General features: G+C 38.0%; 1 long non-coding RNA gene across 1 annotated transcript; it reads right to left on the reverse strand.

The window, feature by feature from the left end:
* Positions 1-5,019: 5,019 nt before the first annotated feature.
* Positions 5,020-6,585, reverse strand: LOC147475859 (uncharacterized). Its single transcript, XR_015208591.1, has 4 exons — positions 6,574-6,585; positions 5,468-5,585; positions 5,261-5,314; positions 5,020-5,173 (listed from the first exon to the last, which is right to left on the reverse strand). It is a non-coding gene; the product is annotated as an uncharacterized LOC147475859 (long non-coding RNA).
* Positions 6,586-21,153: the final 14,568 nt, after the last annotated feature.

Below are 21,153 nucleotides of genomic sequence, written 5' to 3' on the forward strand. Positions count from 1 at the left end.
TACTAAACGAACTAGAGTTACCATCTCCAGCACGCTAGAATGAGTGACCAAAGCCATAGCTGATAAGATCTCTACGTTACACTCAGTTCGTGGTCAACCAGGCAACCCAAGAGACAAGTCACCTTCGGTTACACATGAGCACTAAATATTATCAATGAATGGAGCACCAAAAGTGGATCTCATTCAATAGATATTAATGGGGTACTAAAGAAAGCTATAAAGCACAAGAAGGTGACCAAAAGAAGAGGAGAATTTTATGCTTCTTCTCCACTCTCAATCTTCTCCATGTGAGATGCTCCATCTCTAATTCAATCACTCAAGATGAACTACGTCTGGATTGATTCTAGTTCACCGGAGAACTGGATACGTAGGCAGTTTGATCATTCGAACTCAGTCATAACATCATCTAACCCAATTCTCCAAGATTATAAGGTCATGACTAAAATACACTTTTACATTGGCGCCGTTTGTGGAGAGAATTTCTTGAAAATTCAACTTTTCTTTCGTTAATTCAAAGTTTTTTTTTAAGACCATGAAGCGCGGTGATCTGTCATTCTCAAAAGTTGCGTGCAAAATTGTGGGTTTAATAATACATTATAAGTTTGCTTTATTAGTTTTGTTAATCTGGGAATGTTTCAATGCTCAAGGGTATTTTTAATTCCTATTATGAGAACTAGCGAACTGCCCCGTACATTTATAAAATTTTGGTCCTTAGTTTCTAATGCATAATGCCATGATTTAACATTCACATTTTCATATTTTGAAACACTAAGTTCTGGCATTGTTTCGCCTTATTTTGTAACCATGAACAAATATTCATATCGTGCTCGAACTCACTAAGTCGTTCATGCATGCTACTAACGATCTCACTAGAGCTGATAAAGCCTTCAGGTAGCAATTGAATTGCTATTACCTTGAGCAGTCCATAAGGTCACTGTCTATTCACTTCAAGAAGTAAAGAACATTTACCAAATCCTTGTTTCTATTGATTAATTAGTCTCATTGTTGACTAGCATTTTCACTTTCAGAACTGATGCTAATATAATTCTAAATTCAGTATTACATCATGTGCCACGCCAGTAGCAATTTTCACTTTCACAAAACTTCTTGATTCTTGCATCAAAATTTTAAGTTGATGCTATAGGATCATTGGAAGATATCCAAGTGATTCACCTCCTATAACGAACTCGAAAGTTCATCCAGATCAAATGTACATGGTGATATAACGTTCTACATGCAACTACATATGCATTAATACCTACTTGTTGCTTTAGTTGCAATAATTTCTTGTGCCATAGCTTGATGTCAATGCAATATGTTAACATCTAGTGTTGCAGATCTTAAGAAAGTGTTTCAGCCATCACTAGACAAAGTTTCACAGGCAACGCTTGATCGACCTCGACAAGTCGATCTTCAACGACCTCTGATTAAATTGGCCACGTTCCCACTTACTTTCTTTCCAGTGCATGGTTTACAATTTGGATCTCGCTTAGAAGAAAGACCGTATAAAAAGAAGCAACCAACAAGGGGCTTCAATTCAGTTCACTGCCTTTCTAGCAAACAAGTCCACAGTACAAGTGACCTAGCTACCTAGGCTCTATGCTCATATGGTGATTGTGCACTGGTCAAGGTTTGCTTCTATTACATTTGTTAGCTGATATGATTTTGACCAGTACAATACGACATGGGCATAACTCTATAGCCAAACTAGCATATATATATATATAGGTGGCCAGATTTATTACATTACCCATCCCACTCACTTACTTGACCTTGAATTCAGTTCAAGTCACATATTTATTTTATACCATAAGGTCAACACTTATTAAGATGTTATGCGAACTCAACCTAGCTAGCAGTCACAAGTACTATGAATACTGCTAGCTCCTCTACAGGTTGTTTACACGTATTATGAATACTGCTCGATCAATCACAGGTCGATTGCATCTCGAACTGGGACTAGCTGTAGCTATCTACACACGTATAATCCGGTTACGATTTGAGCTCAATGCTTAATTTATCTCCAAAATTACCATTGACTTGCACTAGTTCTTGTTGGTATTAGCTCGATATAGTGCAAGTCAACCAAGCTCCAAACTGGGGCCAGCCACAAACATCTCCGGACTGGGGCTTATTATTGCCATCAAAACATGTTCAATTATGTTATTATGCTCTGTGCATCTCCAAAATTACTACTGTTAGTTCGTACTATAGTCACGCCAATTCAAGACTAGCTATCAACTATGATCTCCAAATCAGCACGCTCACTCGAGCTTAAACGCCACTAGAGCCACCCGCTCACTAGAGCAGCACGCTCAATCGAGCTTAAATGCTCACTAGAGCCACCCACTCACTCGAGCTCAAACGCTCCCTAGAGCTACCATTTCCCTACCAGTTGAGGACTTATATTTCTAGGATCAATTCGGTGCAGGACGGTCACTAGAGCAACACGCTCACTCAAGCTCAAACGCTCTCTTGAGCTACAATCTTCTCACTAATTGAGGACGACCTACACTTCCAGGATCAATTTAGTGCAAAAATTCGGATCAGCAACCCTCTCTTGAGCTACAATCTTTTTACTAATTGAGGACCTACACTTATAGGATTAATTCAGTACTTGTCAAAGCGTGCAACATCACTTGCATCTTCAGTCAGGACGCTTACTTAAGCACTAAGGGTCCCTCGACCTACGCTCCTTCGAGCAGAATGCTTACTTAAGCACTAAGGGCCCCTCGACCTACGCTCCTTCGAGCAGAACGCTTACTTAAGCACTAAGGGTCCCTTGACCTACGCTCCCTCAAGTAGAATGCTTACTTAAGCACTAAGGGTCCCTTGACCTACCCTCACTCGAGCAGAACGCTTACTTAAGCACTAAGGGTCCTTCGACCTACACTCACTTGAGCAGAACTCTTATATAAGCACTAAATAATGGTCCCTTGACCTATGCTCACTCGAGCAACACGCTCACTCAAGCGCCAATGCTCCCTCGAGCTCCAAGGCTCCCTAGCTTGAGTTACAACTTTCTCACTAAGTTGAAAATCTACACTTCTAGGATCAACAATGTGCAACACGCTCACTCGAGCTTCATATTAGAAGCCTCCAAATTGTACCACTCAGTACACATACAGGTGAAAAACGCAATGATTTTGCCAAAAAAGCACAAGGCAGGTTTCTGATTCAAATGAGACATATTTGTGTTGGTCACGTGTTCTCTTCTATCTATTTTCAAGTATCTTCAATTCTCTCAATGACTTCAAAATAGGGGGTTGTGTGAGTACCTAATATTCATGTCCAATGAATATCAGACACGTGTCCATCACCAAATACAATTAGCTCGTACTAAACGAACTAGAGTCACCATCTCTAGCATGCTAGAACGAGCGACCAGAGCCATAGCTGATAAGATCACTATGTTACACTCAGTTCGTGGTCAACCAGGCAGCCCAAGAGACAAGTCACCTTCGGTTACACATGAGCACTAAATATCATCAATGAATGGAGCACCAAAAGTGGATCTCATTCAATTGATATTAATGGGGTACTAAAGAAAGCTATAAGCACAAAAAGGCCACCAAAAGAAGAGGAGAATTATTTGCTTCTTCTCCACTCTCAACCTTCTCCATGTGAGATGCTCCATCTCTAATTCAATCACTCAAGATGAACTTCGTCTGGTTTGATTCCAGTTCACTGGAGAACTGGATACGTAGGCAGTTCGATCATTCGAATTCAATCATAACATCATCTAACCCAATTCTCCAAGATTATAAGGTTGTAACTAAAACGCACTTTTACATACAGTAAGATCACATATGAATTGGTTGGCATAAAGATGATGTGAAGTGAAGGTTCTATATATTGTTGAATATTCCTTGATTACAAGCAAACACAAAGGAAGAAATGCACCTGAAGCAAGCCAAATTTTCCAGACAAGTGCACCAAAGACAAGACACCACATGTAAAAGGTATCCATTTATTCCAAAACATGATCAAAGTCACAAAAGTGTAATTCACTAATCTCTACTTAGCAAGATGCTACGTTACAGGATTAAGCACACCTAAACATAAGATACCTAGTACCGGCTCGTCCCTAAGGCAAGTTAGGCGGCTGCCACTACACCATAACAGGCTATTTGCAACGGCAAAAAACCGTTGCTAATTATTTTCGCAACGCTTTTTAAGCGTTGCAAATATGGCGTGGGTAAAGTGTTGGAAATTTTTGCAACGGTTAATAAGCGTTGCAAATAGAAATTTCCAACGGTTAATGACCGTTGCAAACTGAAATTTCCAACGCTTATTAACCGTTGCAAACTGAAATTTCCAACACTTATTAAGCGTTGCAAGAAAAACTTTCCAACGGTTTTTAAGTGTTGCAAATATTATTTGTAACGCTTGTTTATGCCTATTTCATACAAAACTTTAGCAACGTTTTTAAATTTGTAACGGTTATAAACTGTTGCTGATGGGTTGCAAATAAAAAATAATAATTTCTCATATTTTGTAGCAACCAGCTAAACCTGCCCCATTTTATTAGGACACTTAACCTGCAAAAATAACACTACTTGTTCTATATTGAAACAAATATCTCAATTACATGATAAAATCTCCATTGCCTTTTCATACCATTTAACAAGTAAATAATAGCAAACACAAATAAAAAATTTAAAAAAAAAAATAGGATATTCGTTAAACCATATATACAATATAACTTCAAAATATTTTCTAAGAGTTACAATAAGGGTAACATATTCAATACGATTTTCCAAGCAAATCTCGAATCATTGCAATACCAAGTATTGGTGATGGCTTCACTCATTATAATCCTAGTGCGGCTCCACAAAGTCCATCTAATTCCTAAAAATTCACAAAACAAATAATGAACTTAGAAATACAATAATACTAATTAAACTCATACAATTAATTAAATATTTGAAAATCCACCTAAAGGAAGTAAGAAGTTGAACAAATGAGAAAATAGATGGTAGAATTTTAAGCTTTTACCTTGACGAGGAGCTTGAGGTGAGCATGATCATTTGATTGGGGAGCAATTATTTTGGTCTGCTTCTTGTTTTTCCCTCCATCAAATTTCATGAATAGCTTCTTCCATAGATTTCTTCTCATCAAAAGTGACAAATCCAAAACCTCGAGAGCGACTGGAGAACCGATCAACAACGACCTGCAATCAGGACAAAACAAAAAGTCTTTCAGGAGATTTCCATAATTAAACTTAACAACCTAAGAGGCTAAAGATCAAAGTCATTACATTTTAACTGGCAGTAAGTCAAAAACACGGTATCAACATACGACCACCACCCGACTAAAGCACAAAAGCACATCTTGTCAAGATATAACAGTGAAACAACAAAAAGAAAGAAGTATACACCTTATAATGTTTTCTTTTTCACGGAACTGTAGGTATAGCTAATGCATTATACTATTTAAGAACCCAAATTTTAGATAAAATGAATACCTTTGCCTCAACAAGATGGCCGAACTTTTCAAAAGCATGCTTCAGACCTCTATCAGAAGTAGACCATGAAAGTCCCCCAATAAAACAGCGGTACTCCACTGGTTCTGACATGTCTCAACTAATCAAAACAAACATAAAAGATAAGTATAAATATTCACTTCGTAAAGATCAACAATATTGAAGGAAACAAAAGTAAGATCCTCTAAACCAAACACCTCATGAGTCATGAACAAACAAAGTTTTCATCTTTTTAATCAAGGCCATACACATAATGACAAGACAAATGAATCAGATCCCTACATGACCATATAATTTGGAGAGCTTCTATCAATAATGCCCAAAGAGCTTGTTACATTGTACTCCATAATAACAAATATATGTTTCTATGCCATTAAAATTACCTTCACACTCACTCCCATTCACTTTTTCTCCACAGGTTTTATTTCCAATTCTAAACTAATTGCTTAACCTACAATCCTAATATTGCATCAGGCTTCTATAGTCAATATATGTCAACAATCTTGAATGTCTTTGGTCACTTCCACAAGTCCTTAATCTTTATCTACTACCTACTACTCCTTAAAGAGCATTAACAACCTCTGAAGATAAATTAAACGACTACAAATCAAGACTTACTCGATAAAACTCTCACCACTAAAAGGAAAACATTTAGAGTTATTCTATACAAACTCATATCATCGATAAAAAATGTAAACAAACTAAGCACATGGAGAAAACAAATGAAACAGGTAGTAAGCAAGATATACATATGCAGACAGTAATCTAGAAATAAAGATGTGCAAATTTTTACAAATTAATTAGTAAGAGGCTAATAAAACACCGGTTACCTCTGAATAGATCATGTGCTAAGGCAAAACTAAGTGCAGTTAGATAATGAGATTGACATTGAACTTTATTCAAAAAGTTTTTATTCAATAAACAACAATATTAAAAAGTAAGGAAATTGTTTCTAATATTACTCCCCAAATTCTCAGTAAACAACGAAAAAGCTTCTTTTCCCATTCCCAATATGAGTAACCCCATCAAGCATCATTTAAGAATAGAGTGTGATACCATTTCCAACATATGTACATGTCTAGTGATACCTTTTTAAGAACGGCAGCAATCTTCTCATCATAATCTATTCTCGGATGCTAAGTGAAGATCCTTGGCGCCTCTTCCCATCGGCCAAGCATCGATCGAGCTATGCCACGAGACTTGTATCCTTTTGCTGAATCAAGGTTAATCTAGAACAAAAGAACCGAAATATAAATCAAAGGTGAGCATTTAACCACTGGCCAAGCATAAATCAATGTTGCTAGAATTATTTGATCTTCTATTCGAGTGTACTGTGGTACTTCGTGGGGCGGTTTTGAATATGAAGAGAGAATGCAGTTTTCTAACAACATTTAATTTGAAATATGCTAACAGAATCCATTATAGATGCAACAATTAATGTCAACCACATAGAGGGTATGCATACCAGACATTTTGGACCATATGCAACAAATTTAGAGTCATTGGATGCATAATGAAGACCGCTAGCTAACGAAAAGATTATAGCGGATCTTGTCCGTAATGATATTTGATGTCTTCAGTTTATTGACGTATGATATAGTGATTTTGAAATAATTTCTATAACAAAACAATTTAACCAAGATTATTGCATGTGTGCAACTCCTTAAAAGGGTTGCTTATTAAGATTATTATTCTAAAATAAATTTATGAAAAGCAATGGGAAAGTAAGTGAGATAGAAAAGTGATCATCTTAAAATGTGTCACAAATAAATATATATTTCAAATCAACGGAAAGTTTGTCAAATCATAAACAAGAAAGTTGTTTAAATATCAAATATGGATTGAACGTCAAAAGTATCATTGATCTTGGACTACAACGATACACTTATAAAAGGACCCTTTCTTTCCCTTCCTACAAGAACACTAGAAGGACAACTATTCCAAAAAAAAAAAAACTAATCAAACAAAACTGAAAATAAATGGACAAAGAATAAACTCATGTCGAAAACTAAGTCATAGAAATTAAAAGTCGAAAGCAAAATATAGAAATCCTAGATTGTATCTACAATTCAAACCCGCCCAATTTCACCAAAAAAGAAAAGTTACAACCAAAGTACATAAGTGGGTGTGAAAAATAATCAAGATATTATGGCGAACAATACCTTTAGTAGAGGAGAAGTAATGACTAAATCGAGCTTCTTTACAAGTCCGTGATTGACTGTAATAGCATTACCACAAATCTTGTTGAATCTCCATTCATGACAAAAGCAACATAGAGATAAACCCTACGAGAAGATAAATGTCGGGGATAGAGTCTCTTTACTTAAACAATGGAGCAATTGTACTTGGTAAAAAGTGGATCAACGCCGCTTGATTAGTCGGGTCAAGATACTCTTGGATGATTCTTTGGATACCTCCCGGAGATGTGCATGCAAGTCTTGCCGCTGATTTCACCAAGAACTCTTTTGGATCTTTAATTTCCTTAACAGGATCCTCATCTTTTTTTTTTCCAAGCATTGTGAAGAAGGACAAAAGTGGCAAGATATACCCCACAACCTCCCCTATATCCGGCATTTCGGCTCCTCAACAACTCTTTCTTGTTCTCGTCTGGAAAGAAGAGTGACAATACTATCCAAAGATTCGCCACAAATAGTTGCAGCTGAAGCATCCAAGAGAAGTGGGACTCACAAAATAAGTTTGGTTGAAAGCAACCGAAGTCAACTTCAACTCGATGGATCCCGTGATCGGCCTAAGAGTAGGTATCCGAGAAAGTCTCAAGAATGGTAACAAACAAATTACCATTTGGTTGAACTGAATTAATGGAATCCACAAGCCTAGTTGGCCTGTGCTTGATGAGAAAAAGTGACATAAATATCACAAAAAAGTTCTGAAACTTCACTGTGCGGTGATTTTGTAGTCGTGTAAAGAGTGCATGTAGTTCGGATGAATGGGTGGTCTGCATGTAGCTCAATGGGTGGTCAAGCTCAACAAGCTAGGAGCTGGAATGCATATGGCCAAAACTCGGTTACCTCCTTTGCCAAGATATCCTGGATGAGGGGGAAAAGGCTTGCCTCAAAAGCCAATATCAGAGAGACGTCCTTCTCACATGCTATATTTGGTAGTGCAACCATATGCAAATACTTAATAATAGCTCCCAAAATAATCAGAAAACGTCTTTATGAGTTAACCTCTGTAAGAAACACATTAAGTATCAGTTGGTTATGTTGAACTGACCCATAGAATCCGACTTCAAAGCAATCCATTTCGAAGGGCTTGCCTTGTAAGTTGACATGTACGTCTTAATGAACTTATCACTTGGAAGCTTGCACGCAAGTCAAATATCATATTGATAGGTGCTCAAAAAGTGCTATTTAACCCTCGATTATGCCTCTTGTTTAGCCATCTTAGTGGACTAATAGTGTTTATAAGTTGTGTTTTAAGATTCTACAGGTGAAAAAGAGAGTTTTGTAGAATATTAGAGAAAATGGGGTAAAACGAAGCAATTCGGAGCATTAATGATCACATGGGAGGTCCGTGGACAATCATGGAGAAGGCCAAGGAATTGGAGCTATTAAATATGCGACTTGGACCTATTTTAAAGTCTATTTGGAAGCCCAAGGCCAAAGGATTCATTGCTTGGACCAAAGCCCGCAAAAGAGAATAGAAGGATAGAGCAGAAGAGACAAAATCGGCTTATGCGTCTGGGACGCATGGATCGAGCATCCAGACGCATTGATCGCGTCACGGGACGATAGGTCGAGCGCCCGTGACGCATTGATTAAGTCTGGGGCGATGGATAATGCGTCCGACGCATGAATCGATTAATCTTGTAGCCATTCCTTCTCAGTTTTGAAGACGAAGTCGGACTTTGAAAGAAACCTATTTGTATTAGGAAACAAATGATGGTTTGGAATGCTTCTAGAACTCATTGTAACCCCTATAAATAGAGGACCTAAGTGCCTCATGTAATTGGCCAATTCACTTATATTCTTGTCTCCAGAACTTGAGGCAGAGAGAGATTAATAATAAAAGATCGGTTTTAACTAGCTGAGTCTTAATAAATTAGTCTTTATAGTCTTATGTTCTTCAACTCTTCTTCTTCTCGTTCTTCGTGTTCTTCCTTCTATATGGAAGGCTAATCTTTTCCTTCAAGGGAGGAGATGAAGCCAGTGCTTAAGGTTTAATGATTCTTACGGTTCATGGTGTTCTTCAATCGAGTTAGTTCTTTATGTTTGTAGTTATTAGTTCCATTGCCCACACCGGGGATGGAAGTATAGAATAGGGTTTATGTTTTGCAATATTAATATCATGCTAGTGTTCTTTACTTTTCTTCTAGTAGTGTAATTCTTTAGAGTTAGAGAAGTATTCTTTGTGTTGCCTTAGAAGGGTAGCTCGGGAGTGGCTGCCTAGGGGAAGTATTCTTTGTGTTTGCCTTAAGTGGTGATTCATTGAATGGTCTGCCCTATTAGGAAGTACTCCTTGATGTTGCTCTTGGTAATACATTGAATGGATGCCCGAGCTTACATAAAAGGAAAGAAGATATTAATAGGATAGACATAAGAACAACCTTAAGTAGAGTTAATTCTTAACGATGTTTCATCCAAAGGGCATCGACACTCGCCGATTGCCTAATTGTAGTCTACTTGTAAGAACAACCATGAAGTAGAAGGAAGTCATAGATTAAAAGTATTGGTGGATTCTAATCTCTTGAATTCTCTCTTATAAATTCTCAATAGTTTAGTTAGTTTAGCTTAGTTTAGCATTAGAATCTACAATCTCTACAACATTAGTTTTTAATCCCTCAAACCCCCCTTTCCAGTCCTGTTTTTCACATAACATACACTTAAAAGTGGAACGATACCCTACTCATCCTTTACTTAGTGAGGGATAATTAGGTTTTGATACGCTTCTCTTTTGTTCAACGATCATCATCTATCTACATCATCCATACACCATCTAAACACACAAAAAGAGGAAGTGTCAATGGCGCCGCTGCCGCTTTAAGTTGTTTATGTTTAACGTTTTCTTTCAAGATTAGAATTTTGGATATTGAGGTAATTTTAGCCGCATCATCCATCCTTTTAAGAAAGAAAGAAGCTTGAAGGACATCTCGAAGACAAGATCTACCATCCAGGTTAGTCGAATCTTCATTCTTTTTATTGCTTTCTTAGTATAGTTGCATCATAGTTTAGTTTTATTGCTTTCTAGTATAATTGCATTTAGGATCTTTTCAACAATTGAAGTTGTAAGCCAACACAGCGAAATATCAGACTCTAGTGTTTCTTGTCTGAATCTTGACAAACGGACTATCGTCTGTGGGCAGTGGTACTTAAGCAATCCAAGTGATTCACCATAACCCTAGAAGAGACAGCTTTAGACAACGAATCGAGATACTAGCTGCAAAGCCCAACCCAGTTGAAGAAAAGTAGTTTTACATTCTAGTATAATTTAGAATAGTTGCATAGTAGGATAGTTTTTGTTATTTTTGCATAGAATTTTCTAGTGTATGCCCCGTCGTCCATATCATCGTCCGGTAAGAACACAACAGTGGACAAGGTTTAACAACCGACTCACAAGAATACTAGGCGAGATTGATACAATGGCCGCAAGCAATGATGGAGGTGTTTTGGACACCAATAATCTGAAGCTATCCCACCCATGCAAGCACAATGACAGAGGAAGAAGGCGGCGATTTCTATTCGCCAATTATTTGAGACCCACACAACAAGATTGTTTTTTTCGAGACGAAGCTAATCAATTTGAACTTAGAGCATCGGTAATCTCTATGCTTCCAAAGTTCAATGGTTCGCATAATGTTCACCTTTTATGTTCACATGAACAAATTTCTATCGATCCTCGAACTTTCAAGAACCGAATATCGGGGATGAGAGTATCAAGTTAATTCTTTTTCCACTCTCACTTCGAAGGTAAAGCATCCGAATGGTTAAGCTGCACACCCGATCAATTCAATCAACAACCGGGAGAAGTTGAGAACAAAGTTTATGAACAAGTTCTACCCAAAACCTGACAGATGCCATGCAACAAGCCATCAACAATTTCAAAGGGAAGGTGATTGAAGAATATCATCAAAGCCGGGAGAAATTCAATAATCTGCTAGTCTCATGTCCACATCATGGTTATGATAAGAGCACACCGCTCATTTTTCTTTCGAGGACTTTCTACTATGAACAAGCGGATGATACTGATCAATGCATCAAGGTAAGTTTACATCATTGGATGGAGAGGAAGCTTACAACTTTCTCGAAATTTAGTCAAGACACTCAACAATGGAGTACTAGCAACGAGGACGTAGCTAGAGTGGAGGGTGCCAAGAAATTTGGCAACCAAATTCAAGAAGACCCAAATCAAGCAATGCTATCAATTATGGCAAGCCTATCAACGGGACTTGAAAATCTGAACAAGAAGTTTGATCGGTTCTCCATGAATCCTCCAAAACCAAACAATTTCCAAGCTAAACCTCACCCATCCAAGCCTTGTTATACCATTTGTGAGCTATGTTCCGATGAAGGCCACACCAATCAAGAGTGTTCAGATTATCTGGATACTAATGCGTAAGCATGTAGTATCAACTCTTTAGGAAGAAATAACCAGTTCAATCGAGGGACGAATTATTGGAAGCCACAAAATACAAATCGGAGGAATTTTCCTCCGTGATTCCAAAATCACCAAATCGGTTCGAATAACCGATTATCGTTCCAAAAACCGCCAAAGAACCATACAGAAATCAACAAAGTCATACCGAACCGGCAATACCAAGCCAACACAAACAGAGTTAGTACCAGATCTTATGAGTGGATATATTGCCCTACGCCTCGGTCGAGCAAAGCGGTTATCCCACACTGAAGAAGCTATCACCACCATCGTCAATGAAATGGTGAACGGACAAATCAAAGAACCCGGAAGTTGGAGAATAACTTTAGTGTCATTCAAGGCCGATAGGGCGGTCGCTGCCGCCTTGACAGAGAGATCAAAAGGAGCATTACCAAGCCGGGCGGAGCCAAATCCAAAAGGAAGAGGTGTCCCGCAGTGGACAACAACACGAGATTACTCATGAACAAGTTAATCTTTGTCACCACCACGAGGTCGGGGCAAGAAAGTTGATAACAAGATTGTCTATGAACCAGGAAAAGATTCTGTGGTGCCTAAGGTAACTCATGTCCCCACCATCCCACCCAGTTCTAACATCCCAGATATATCTAGTGTTGTGCCACCCAATCGGGTAACCGGCTGAGAGAGAAGTCAAGGAACTCGTGGAAGTAAGTAAGAAGAAGCCATCACGAGTGACTCCACCTGTCACTCCACTATTTGTTACCAAGCCAACCGAAGCCGAAAGAAGAGAACCAATATTGAAGAATCCGCCAGCACCGTTTCCTTCGAAACTAGTGAATACCAGAAGAGATGACCAGTACAAGGAGATTTGCGATGTATTTCAGAATTTACAGATTAATATCCCATTTCTGACCGCCATCAAGCAAGTTCCCTCGTATGCCAAGTTCCTGAAAGATCTAGTAAAGAAGAAGACAACATTCCGAAAAGAAGCTTTTATCGCCAAAGATGTTCATCGCATACCTACGAAATCTATCGGTTGTGAAATTGAAAGATCCCGGAAGTCCAACTGTTACATGCGAATGGAGATTCTTTGGAGGAACAAGCTTTACTAGATTTGGGTGCCGGTGTGAATCTTCTACCATATTTCGTCTACGAGAAGTTGGGCTTGAAAGATCTAAAACCGACTGATGTTACTTTACAGTTGGCAGATAGATCAGTGAAGATACCTAGAGGACTAATTGAAGACGTCATAGTCAAGATCGAAGACTTCTATTATCCGGTTGATTTCATAGTACTCGACACAGAACCTACATCTGGTAGGCATATACCAATCATTCTAGGCAGACCATTCTTGGCCACTGCAAATGCACTCATCAACTATCGAAACGGTAATATGACGTTATCCTTTGGTAATATGAAAGTCGAGACCAATGTTTTCCATATGTTACAGCAACCATAGGAAGTATGTGCTGTGAACGAGGTATGCATGATTGAAGTGTTAGCACAGGATTATCTGACTCATTCATATCCTGCTGATGAGTTATTGAAAGCTCTGACAGACTCAGATTGTGAGGAACTTAGTGTTGAGTCAATCAATGCGATTTTGGATTCATCACCTGTCATGGATGACATCAAGTTCAAAGAAAAGATTGAATCACCTATGCTTGATGGACCACCTAAAGAGCTTAAGAAGGAGCCACCTAAGCTAGAATTGAAGCCTTTACCGTCTACACTCAAGTATGTTTTTTCTTGGGAGATTTGGGAACCTACCCAAGAGTCATTGCATCGATTTAATCATGGAGGCGAGAATCCGTGTTAGTAACACTTTTAAAGGAACACAAGTCACTATAGGTTGGACAATTGATGATATCAAGGGGATCAGCCCTATGATAGTTCAACATATGATTCATCCGGAAGAGGATTCCAAGACTTCTAAGCAACCACGAGGAGGCTTAATCCGAAAAATGAAGGAAGTAGTTAGAGAAGAGGTCGTCAAACTCCTTGACGCCGGGCATTATCTACCCTATTTCTGATAGTCAATGGGTTAGTCCAGTTCAAGTTGTGCCAAAGAAGTCCGAACCACGTTGATCGAGAACGAGAACAATGAGTTGATTCCAACCAGATTCAGATTGATGGAGAGTTTGCATCGATTACGAGGAAGTCTGAATAGCGCGATCGAGGAAAGACCATTTTCCATTGCCATTTATCGATCGATGTTAGAAAGATTAGCCGGACAAGCTTACTACTCGCTTTCTTGATGGTTACTCGGGATATTTTCAAATCCATATTCACCCCGAGGACCAAGAGAAGACCACATTCACATGTCCATTCGAACATTAAGCCTACCGTCATTATGCCTTTTGGTCTATGCAATGCACCGCCACTTTTCAAATGATGCATGATGAGTATTTTTGACGACATGGTGGAGAAATACATGGAAGTTTTATGGACGATTTTTCAGTTTTGGATCATCTTTTGAGGATTGCCTACACCATCTCTCCTTAGTCCTTTAAACGTTGTTGTGATACCAACTTAGTTCTCGAACCGGGAAAAGTGTCACTTCATGGTAAAGGAAGGGATAGTGCTAGGTCACCAAGTTTCAAAGGAAGGAATTCTAGTAGATCGAAATTAAGATTGATATTATAAAGGATCTACCCAAACCAAGAACTGTCAAAGATATCCGTGCCTTCCTAGGTCACGGGATTATACCGTCGATTTATCAAAGATTTCAGCAGAATTGCAAGACCCGGCATCACATCTATTAGGGAAAGATATTGTCTTTGATTTTGATACATCATGTGTTGAAGCTTTTATGAAGTTAAAGGAAGCACTAACTTCAGCACCAATCATTCGTATACCGATTTGAGCCACCATTTGAAATCATGTGTGATGCATCCGATTATGCAATAGGAGCCGCTCTAGGACAAAGAGACAAGAAAGTGCCATATGCAATCTACTATGCTAGCAAGACTCTAAATGGAGCTCAGATTAATTATTCTACCACGAGAAGGAACTCTTAGCCGTCGTCTATTCTCTTGACAAATTCGACAATATCCGATAGGTTCAAAGGTGATTGTCTATATCGACCATCTTTGCCTTTGCGTCATTTACTCGCTAAGCGGGATGCCAAGCCAAGATTGATCCGATGGATACTACTTTTACAAGAATTTGATTTGGAGATACGTGATAAGAAAGGAACAGAGAATGTCGCTTCTGATCACCTTTCTAGATTGCTAGTGGAGAATACGGAAGACAATTTACAAATCAGAGACTTTTCCCGATGAACAGTTGTTCAAGATATCGGCGCCATGGTACGTTAAACATTGCAAATTATCTTGTGACCGACAAGGTACCATCACATTGGAGCAAGCAAGAAAAAGATTTATTCTACTCAAAGGCCGATATTATTTTTGGGATGATCCATACTTATTCAAGAAGTGTTCGGATCAAATTATTCAAGATGCATCCCGAATGAACAGAATCCATTCTATCATTCTCATGATCAGCCTTCTCGGAGGACACTTTGGCCCGCAACGCATCTGCAGCACAAGGTATTACAAGCTGGATTCTATTGGCCTACTCTTTTAAAGATGCAAATATTTATTGCAAAGCATGTCCGAGATGCCAATTTCGGGTAAAACCTCAAAAGGTTCGAGTGGCCTCAACAACCGATCCTTATCTCGAAATCTTTGATGTATGGGGTATAGATTTCATGGGACCATTTCCTCCTTCTTTTGGTTACACCTACATTCTACTTGCTGTGGACTATGTTTCAAAATGGATTGAAGCAGTTCCTACGAAGACCGCCGATCATAAAGTCGCCGTGGACTTTCTCAGAAAAAAACATTCTACCAAGATTTGGAACACCGAGCCATCATCAATGATAACGGTTCTCACTTCTGAACCGTGTATTTGGGAATCTTATGGCAAAGTATGGAGTAATTCACAAGCTAGCTTTTACCATATCATCCTCGGACTAATGGTCAAGCAGAAGTTTCGAATAGGGAAATCAAGAGTATTATGGAGAAAACAGTAAATCCATCTAGGAAAGACTGGTCTCTTAGACTCCAAGATGCACTATGGGCATACAGAATAGCATTCAAAACACCCATAGGGATGTCGCCTATCGCTTGGTATATGGAAAAGCGTGTCATCTACCTTCTGTTGAGTTAGAACATAAAGCCTATTAAGGCTGAAAGAGATGAATTTCAACCTAGATCAAGCAGAGAAAGGAGGAAGCTTCCATCGTGAATTAGAGGAATTGAGAAGTGATGCTTATGATAAGTCGAGGATTTACAAGGATAAGACTAAAGCATTACATGATAGAAGAATTTTTGAAGAGAGAATTTGAACCCGACGTAAGGTTCCGGTCTACAACTCTCGCCTAGAAATTTTCCCCGAAAGTCGAGATCTAGATGGATCGGACCGCTTATAGTAAGACATGTCACACCTTTTGGAGCTATTGAAGTAGAAGACATAAAAAGAAGGACTCGTTTCAAAGTCAATGCTCATCGACTAAAGCCTTTTCTGGAGTTACCTACTGGAGACGTGGAGGCCATTTTTCTCAAGGATCCGGTTTATCAGACCACTGTTGAAGCGGAAAATTGGGGTAAGTTACCTACACACCTTAAAGATTACATTCTATGTCTTGCTGAACCTGTTACTCTGTCTAGTTTAAGTTTTTTGCATGAAGAAGCCAAGCGTCGTAAGCTTGACTCCTTAGGATCTCATTAGTATAAGTGCCACTGATAGCCGGGCCCTCAGATTTTCATAACTTTGTCCTTTACTGAGAGGAGTTGCAAGCACCGGAGTCAAAGTCTCATAACCCTAGTAGACCAAGTATAAAATGTCTATAGGAAGTAAGCATGTTGTTGAGAGATCAGTTTTGGAATGGGAATTCTAGTCTTGAGGATCTGACTTTAAAAGACTCATATTATGTCTTGGGGATCTGACGTAAAAAGACCTAAAAATTTGTTTCTTGAACTAATTCTGATATTCGGCATCAATGGTAATATCCTACCTTTTTCTCATCCATTTCATTTACTTCTTTATACATTGAGGTCAATGCATGCATAAGTAGGGGGAGGGTGTACTTGAGAAATGAATTTCGAAAATTAGTTTTCAAAAACTAAAATATTTTTGTTTCTATATCGGAGCATGAGAAAAAATGAATTTTAATGATGAGTCTGGGATATAGATTCTATACTGCTTAGTGCTGAGTTTGATAGATAGTTGATATTATTGATTTCATTACCGCTTAGACTATTTATTATGCTCGGACATAGTTCTTATTGATAGAATTTTTTATCAAGGCACCACCATAATACTTGGTCAGTTTTGTGTACTTTTGCTAGAAGAGAGATTTAAACCCCTAGTAAACTGAAAGTAGAATTTTTAGACTTAGCCCGTGAGACTTGAGCTTTATACTCATTTTTTGGAGAGTTCTTACGAAAAATCCGAGTCTTAGTGACTCATCATCTTTCAGTTCTTTATGTCGTTGTAATATAGTCTCATTATTCTTTAATTTGGTTAATCACGAAGTGACATCAACTGGGGAGATAACCATTAGGTCTTGTAGTCTATTCAAAACAGAGTATCATACTGATAAGTCAAGTAGTGAACCCATTCAGCCTTTATCCCACCTAGTAAGACCATCATGTTAAACCCTTTTGAGCCTTACAATAAGCCATTTTCTTTCATAAAACCCTCTACCATTCGATTATGCCTCTTGTTTAGCCATCTTAGTGGACTAATAGTGTTTATAAGTTGTGTTTTAAGATTCTACAGGTGAAAAAGAGAGTTTTGTAGAATATTAGAGAAAATGGGGTAAAACGAAGCAATTCGGAGCATTAATGATCACATGGGAGGTCCGTGGACAATCATGGAGAAGGCCAAGGAATTGGAGCTATTAAATATGCGACTTGGACCTATTTTAAAGTCTATTTGGAAGCCCAAGGCCAAAGGATTCATTGCTTGGACCAAAGCCCGCAAAAGAGGATAGAAGGATAGAGCGTAAGAGACAAAATCGGGCTTATCGCCTGACGATGGATCGAAAGGCCCGAGACGCATTGATCGCGTCCGGGACGATAGGTCGAAAGGCCCGTGATGCATTGATTAAGTCCGGGACGCATGGATAATGCGTCCCGGGCACGCATGAATCGACATCTTGAGCCAATTCCTTCTCGGTTTGAAGACGGTCGGACTCTCGAAAAAAACTATTTTGTATTAGGAAACAAATGACGGTTTGGAATGCTTCTAGAACTCATTGTAACCCCTATAAATAGAGGACCTAAGTGCCTCATGTAATTGGCCAATTCACTTATATTCTTGTCTCCGAACTTGAGGCGAGAGAGATTAATAATAAAAGATTGGTTTTAACTAGTCGAAGTCTTAATAAATTAGTCTTTCTAGTCTTATGTTCTTCAACTCTTCTTCTTCTCGTTCTTCGTGTTCTTCCTTCTATATGGAAGGCTAATCTTCTCCTTCAAGGGGAGGAGATGAAGCTAGTGCTTAAGGTTTAATGATTCTTCCGGTTCATGGTGTTCTTCAATCAAAGTTAGTTCTTTATGTTTGTAGTTATTAGTTCCATTGCCCACACCGGGGATGGAAGTATAGAATAGGGTTTTATGTTTTGCAATATTAATATCATGCTAGTGTTCTTTACTTTTCTTCTAGTAGTGTAATTCTTTAGAGTTAGGGAAGTATTCTTTGTGTTGCCTTAGAAGGGGTAGCTCGTGGAGTGGTCTGCCTAGGGAAGTATTCTTTGTGTTTGCCTTAAGTGGTGATTCATTGAATGGCTGCCCTATTTGAAGTACTCCTTGATGTTGCTCTTGGTAATACATTGAATGGATGCCCGAGCTTACATAAAAGGAAAGAAGATATTAATAGCATAGACATAAGAACAACCTTAAGTAGAGTTAATTGTTAACGATGTTTCATCCAAAAGGGCATCGGCACTCGCTCGATTGCCTAATTTTAGTCTACTTGTAAGAACAACCATGAAGCGTAAAGGTCATAGATTAAAAGTATTGGTGGATTCTAATCTCTTGAATTCTCTCTCTTATAAATTCTCAATAGTTTAGTTAGTTTAGCTTAGTTTAGCATTAGAATCTACAATCTCTACAACATTAGTTTTTAATCCCTCAAACCCCTTTTCCAAATTCATTCTTCACATAACATACACTTAAAAGTGGAACGATACCCTACTCATCCTTTACTTAGTGAGGGATAATTAGGTTTTGATACGCTTCTCTTTTGTTCAACGATCATCATCTATCTACATCATCCATACACCATCTAAACACACAAAAAGAGGCAGTGTCACATATCCAAAACCAGCATCCATTTGGTTAAAACAACGACCATTCTAATATGAAATTATTTCGAATTTACAGACACTACTCATGAATTAGGCTACATGTTTGTCCATTACCTTACACAGTATTGATGCTACATGGAACATCGACTTAGCTAGGCTCATCTCTCAGAGATAGAGCATGAGTTAAACTGTTAAACTTAGACATCTCTGTGGTGGCCTTAATGAGTTATTTCAAGGTGTCAACACATGATTTCTAATATAGGTAGTCCGTAGTCCTTCCCATCTATAAGGCAGACATAACAGGTAAATATAATGCCTAGGGCGTGTCGTCAGACTTCGATATTATACATAACATCACGTTAAGAAATTAATTTGTTTAGCTTGTAAAGAAAGGCTAACATTCCTTACAAGTTCTATATCAATATTAATCACTTCATACAATCACCTTATCATCATCAAATCAAATTCAGTATAACATAAAGTTTCCAAACCAAGTTTCATAACATGTGTATGAACCGAAACACAATGATGACTCATTACAAGCTTTAATAACAAAAGGGTACATAAAATTATTTGGTTTCAAACCTTTCCTCAAAATACCAACATACAATGTAATAGCTTCAAGTGGTTTGTTATATAAAACAAGACCTCTAATAAGTGTATTACATGTAAAAATATCTGCTGGGTTTTGAACTTGGTTAAAAACAGTCTTAGCATAGTCTAAGTTTCCATGACCTGATATTGCTAAAAATGATATTAGTTTTGTTGTTGCTGAACGTGATTCATAAGGTGAGAAAAAACTTTCTTGGGTGATGATTTGTGCATGGATTTGTTTCAACTGTTTCATGTTCTTGCATGTGTCTAAAATATTTCAATTTAAATGAATATTTCAAAATATGTGTTTTATAAGTAAAATCCATATTCTCGGAGCAAGCTAATTTACAATGTAAAATGTTATAAAAGACAATGAGTACAATCAAAGAGTTAACTATGTTTACAGATATAACTTAGCTTCAGATCGCAATAGAACAGTCGCACAAATGGGAAACAAATTCTCAAAGTAATGCAATAATGTTAAAAAGAAAGCACAAGTCTAAAAAGAAAGCACAAGTCCGACTAGTACCAATTCATTATCAACCCAATGTAAGGTGAGATATATTTAATTTGGTCTGAAGAAAATTGAATAAGAATGTCTACAACCGGATTACAACCACATGTGACCTATTCTCCCCCGTGGAAACCATTTGATTGTACCTAATTTTACATCTCACATTGTTAAGGAGGAATGTGATGGGGAATTGATCTACTTTCCCAAGGAAAAGTTCTTAATCAGAATCTCCAACAAACTAAGACTCTTCATGTGTTTTCCGCTCACTTAAATGTTTAATGTTTTGAAAGGCAGCTTGTGTGATACATCATCAGTTGATCTCTACCTCTCTCCAAGATCTTTGCAATAACCCTCAATACAAGAAAATATCTTGATGACGTTATATCCTTATCTCCAATTTTACTGTTAGCAAGTATATAAGATAACACAGTTATCTTGTGTATACACCTTTTCTCTTCAAGAAAACAAAAAAAAAAAAAATTTTTCTAGCAAAAAGATAAATGGACACCCCATATTTGTCATGCACGGATTCCACTGCACAAATAATAATATCATCGCCAACATTATATGCAGATGAAGTTCAAGATAGCACTTTTTTGAGCTTGATAGTTTGGTATGGTCATAAACAATTTCTTAACAGTTTAACAGAAAACATTACATGACAAATACATT

This window comes from Coptis chinensis, chromosome 9 (assembly GCF_015680905.1).
Source record: "Coptis chinensis isolate HL-2020 chromosome 9, ASM1568090v1, whole genome shotgun sequence".
NCBI lineage: Eukaryota > Viridiplantae > Streptophyta > Magnoliopsida > Ranunculales > Ranunculaceae > Coptis > Coptis chinensis.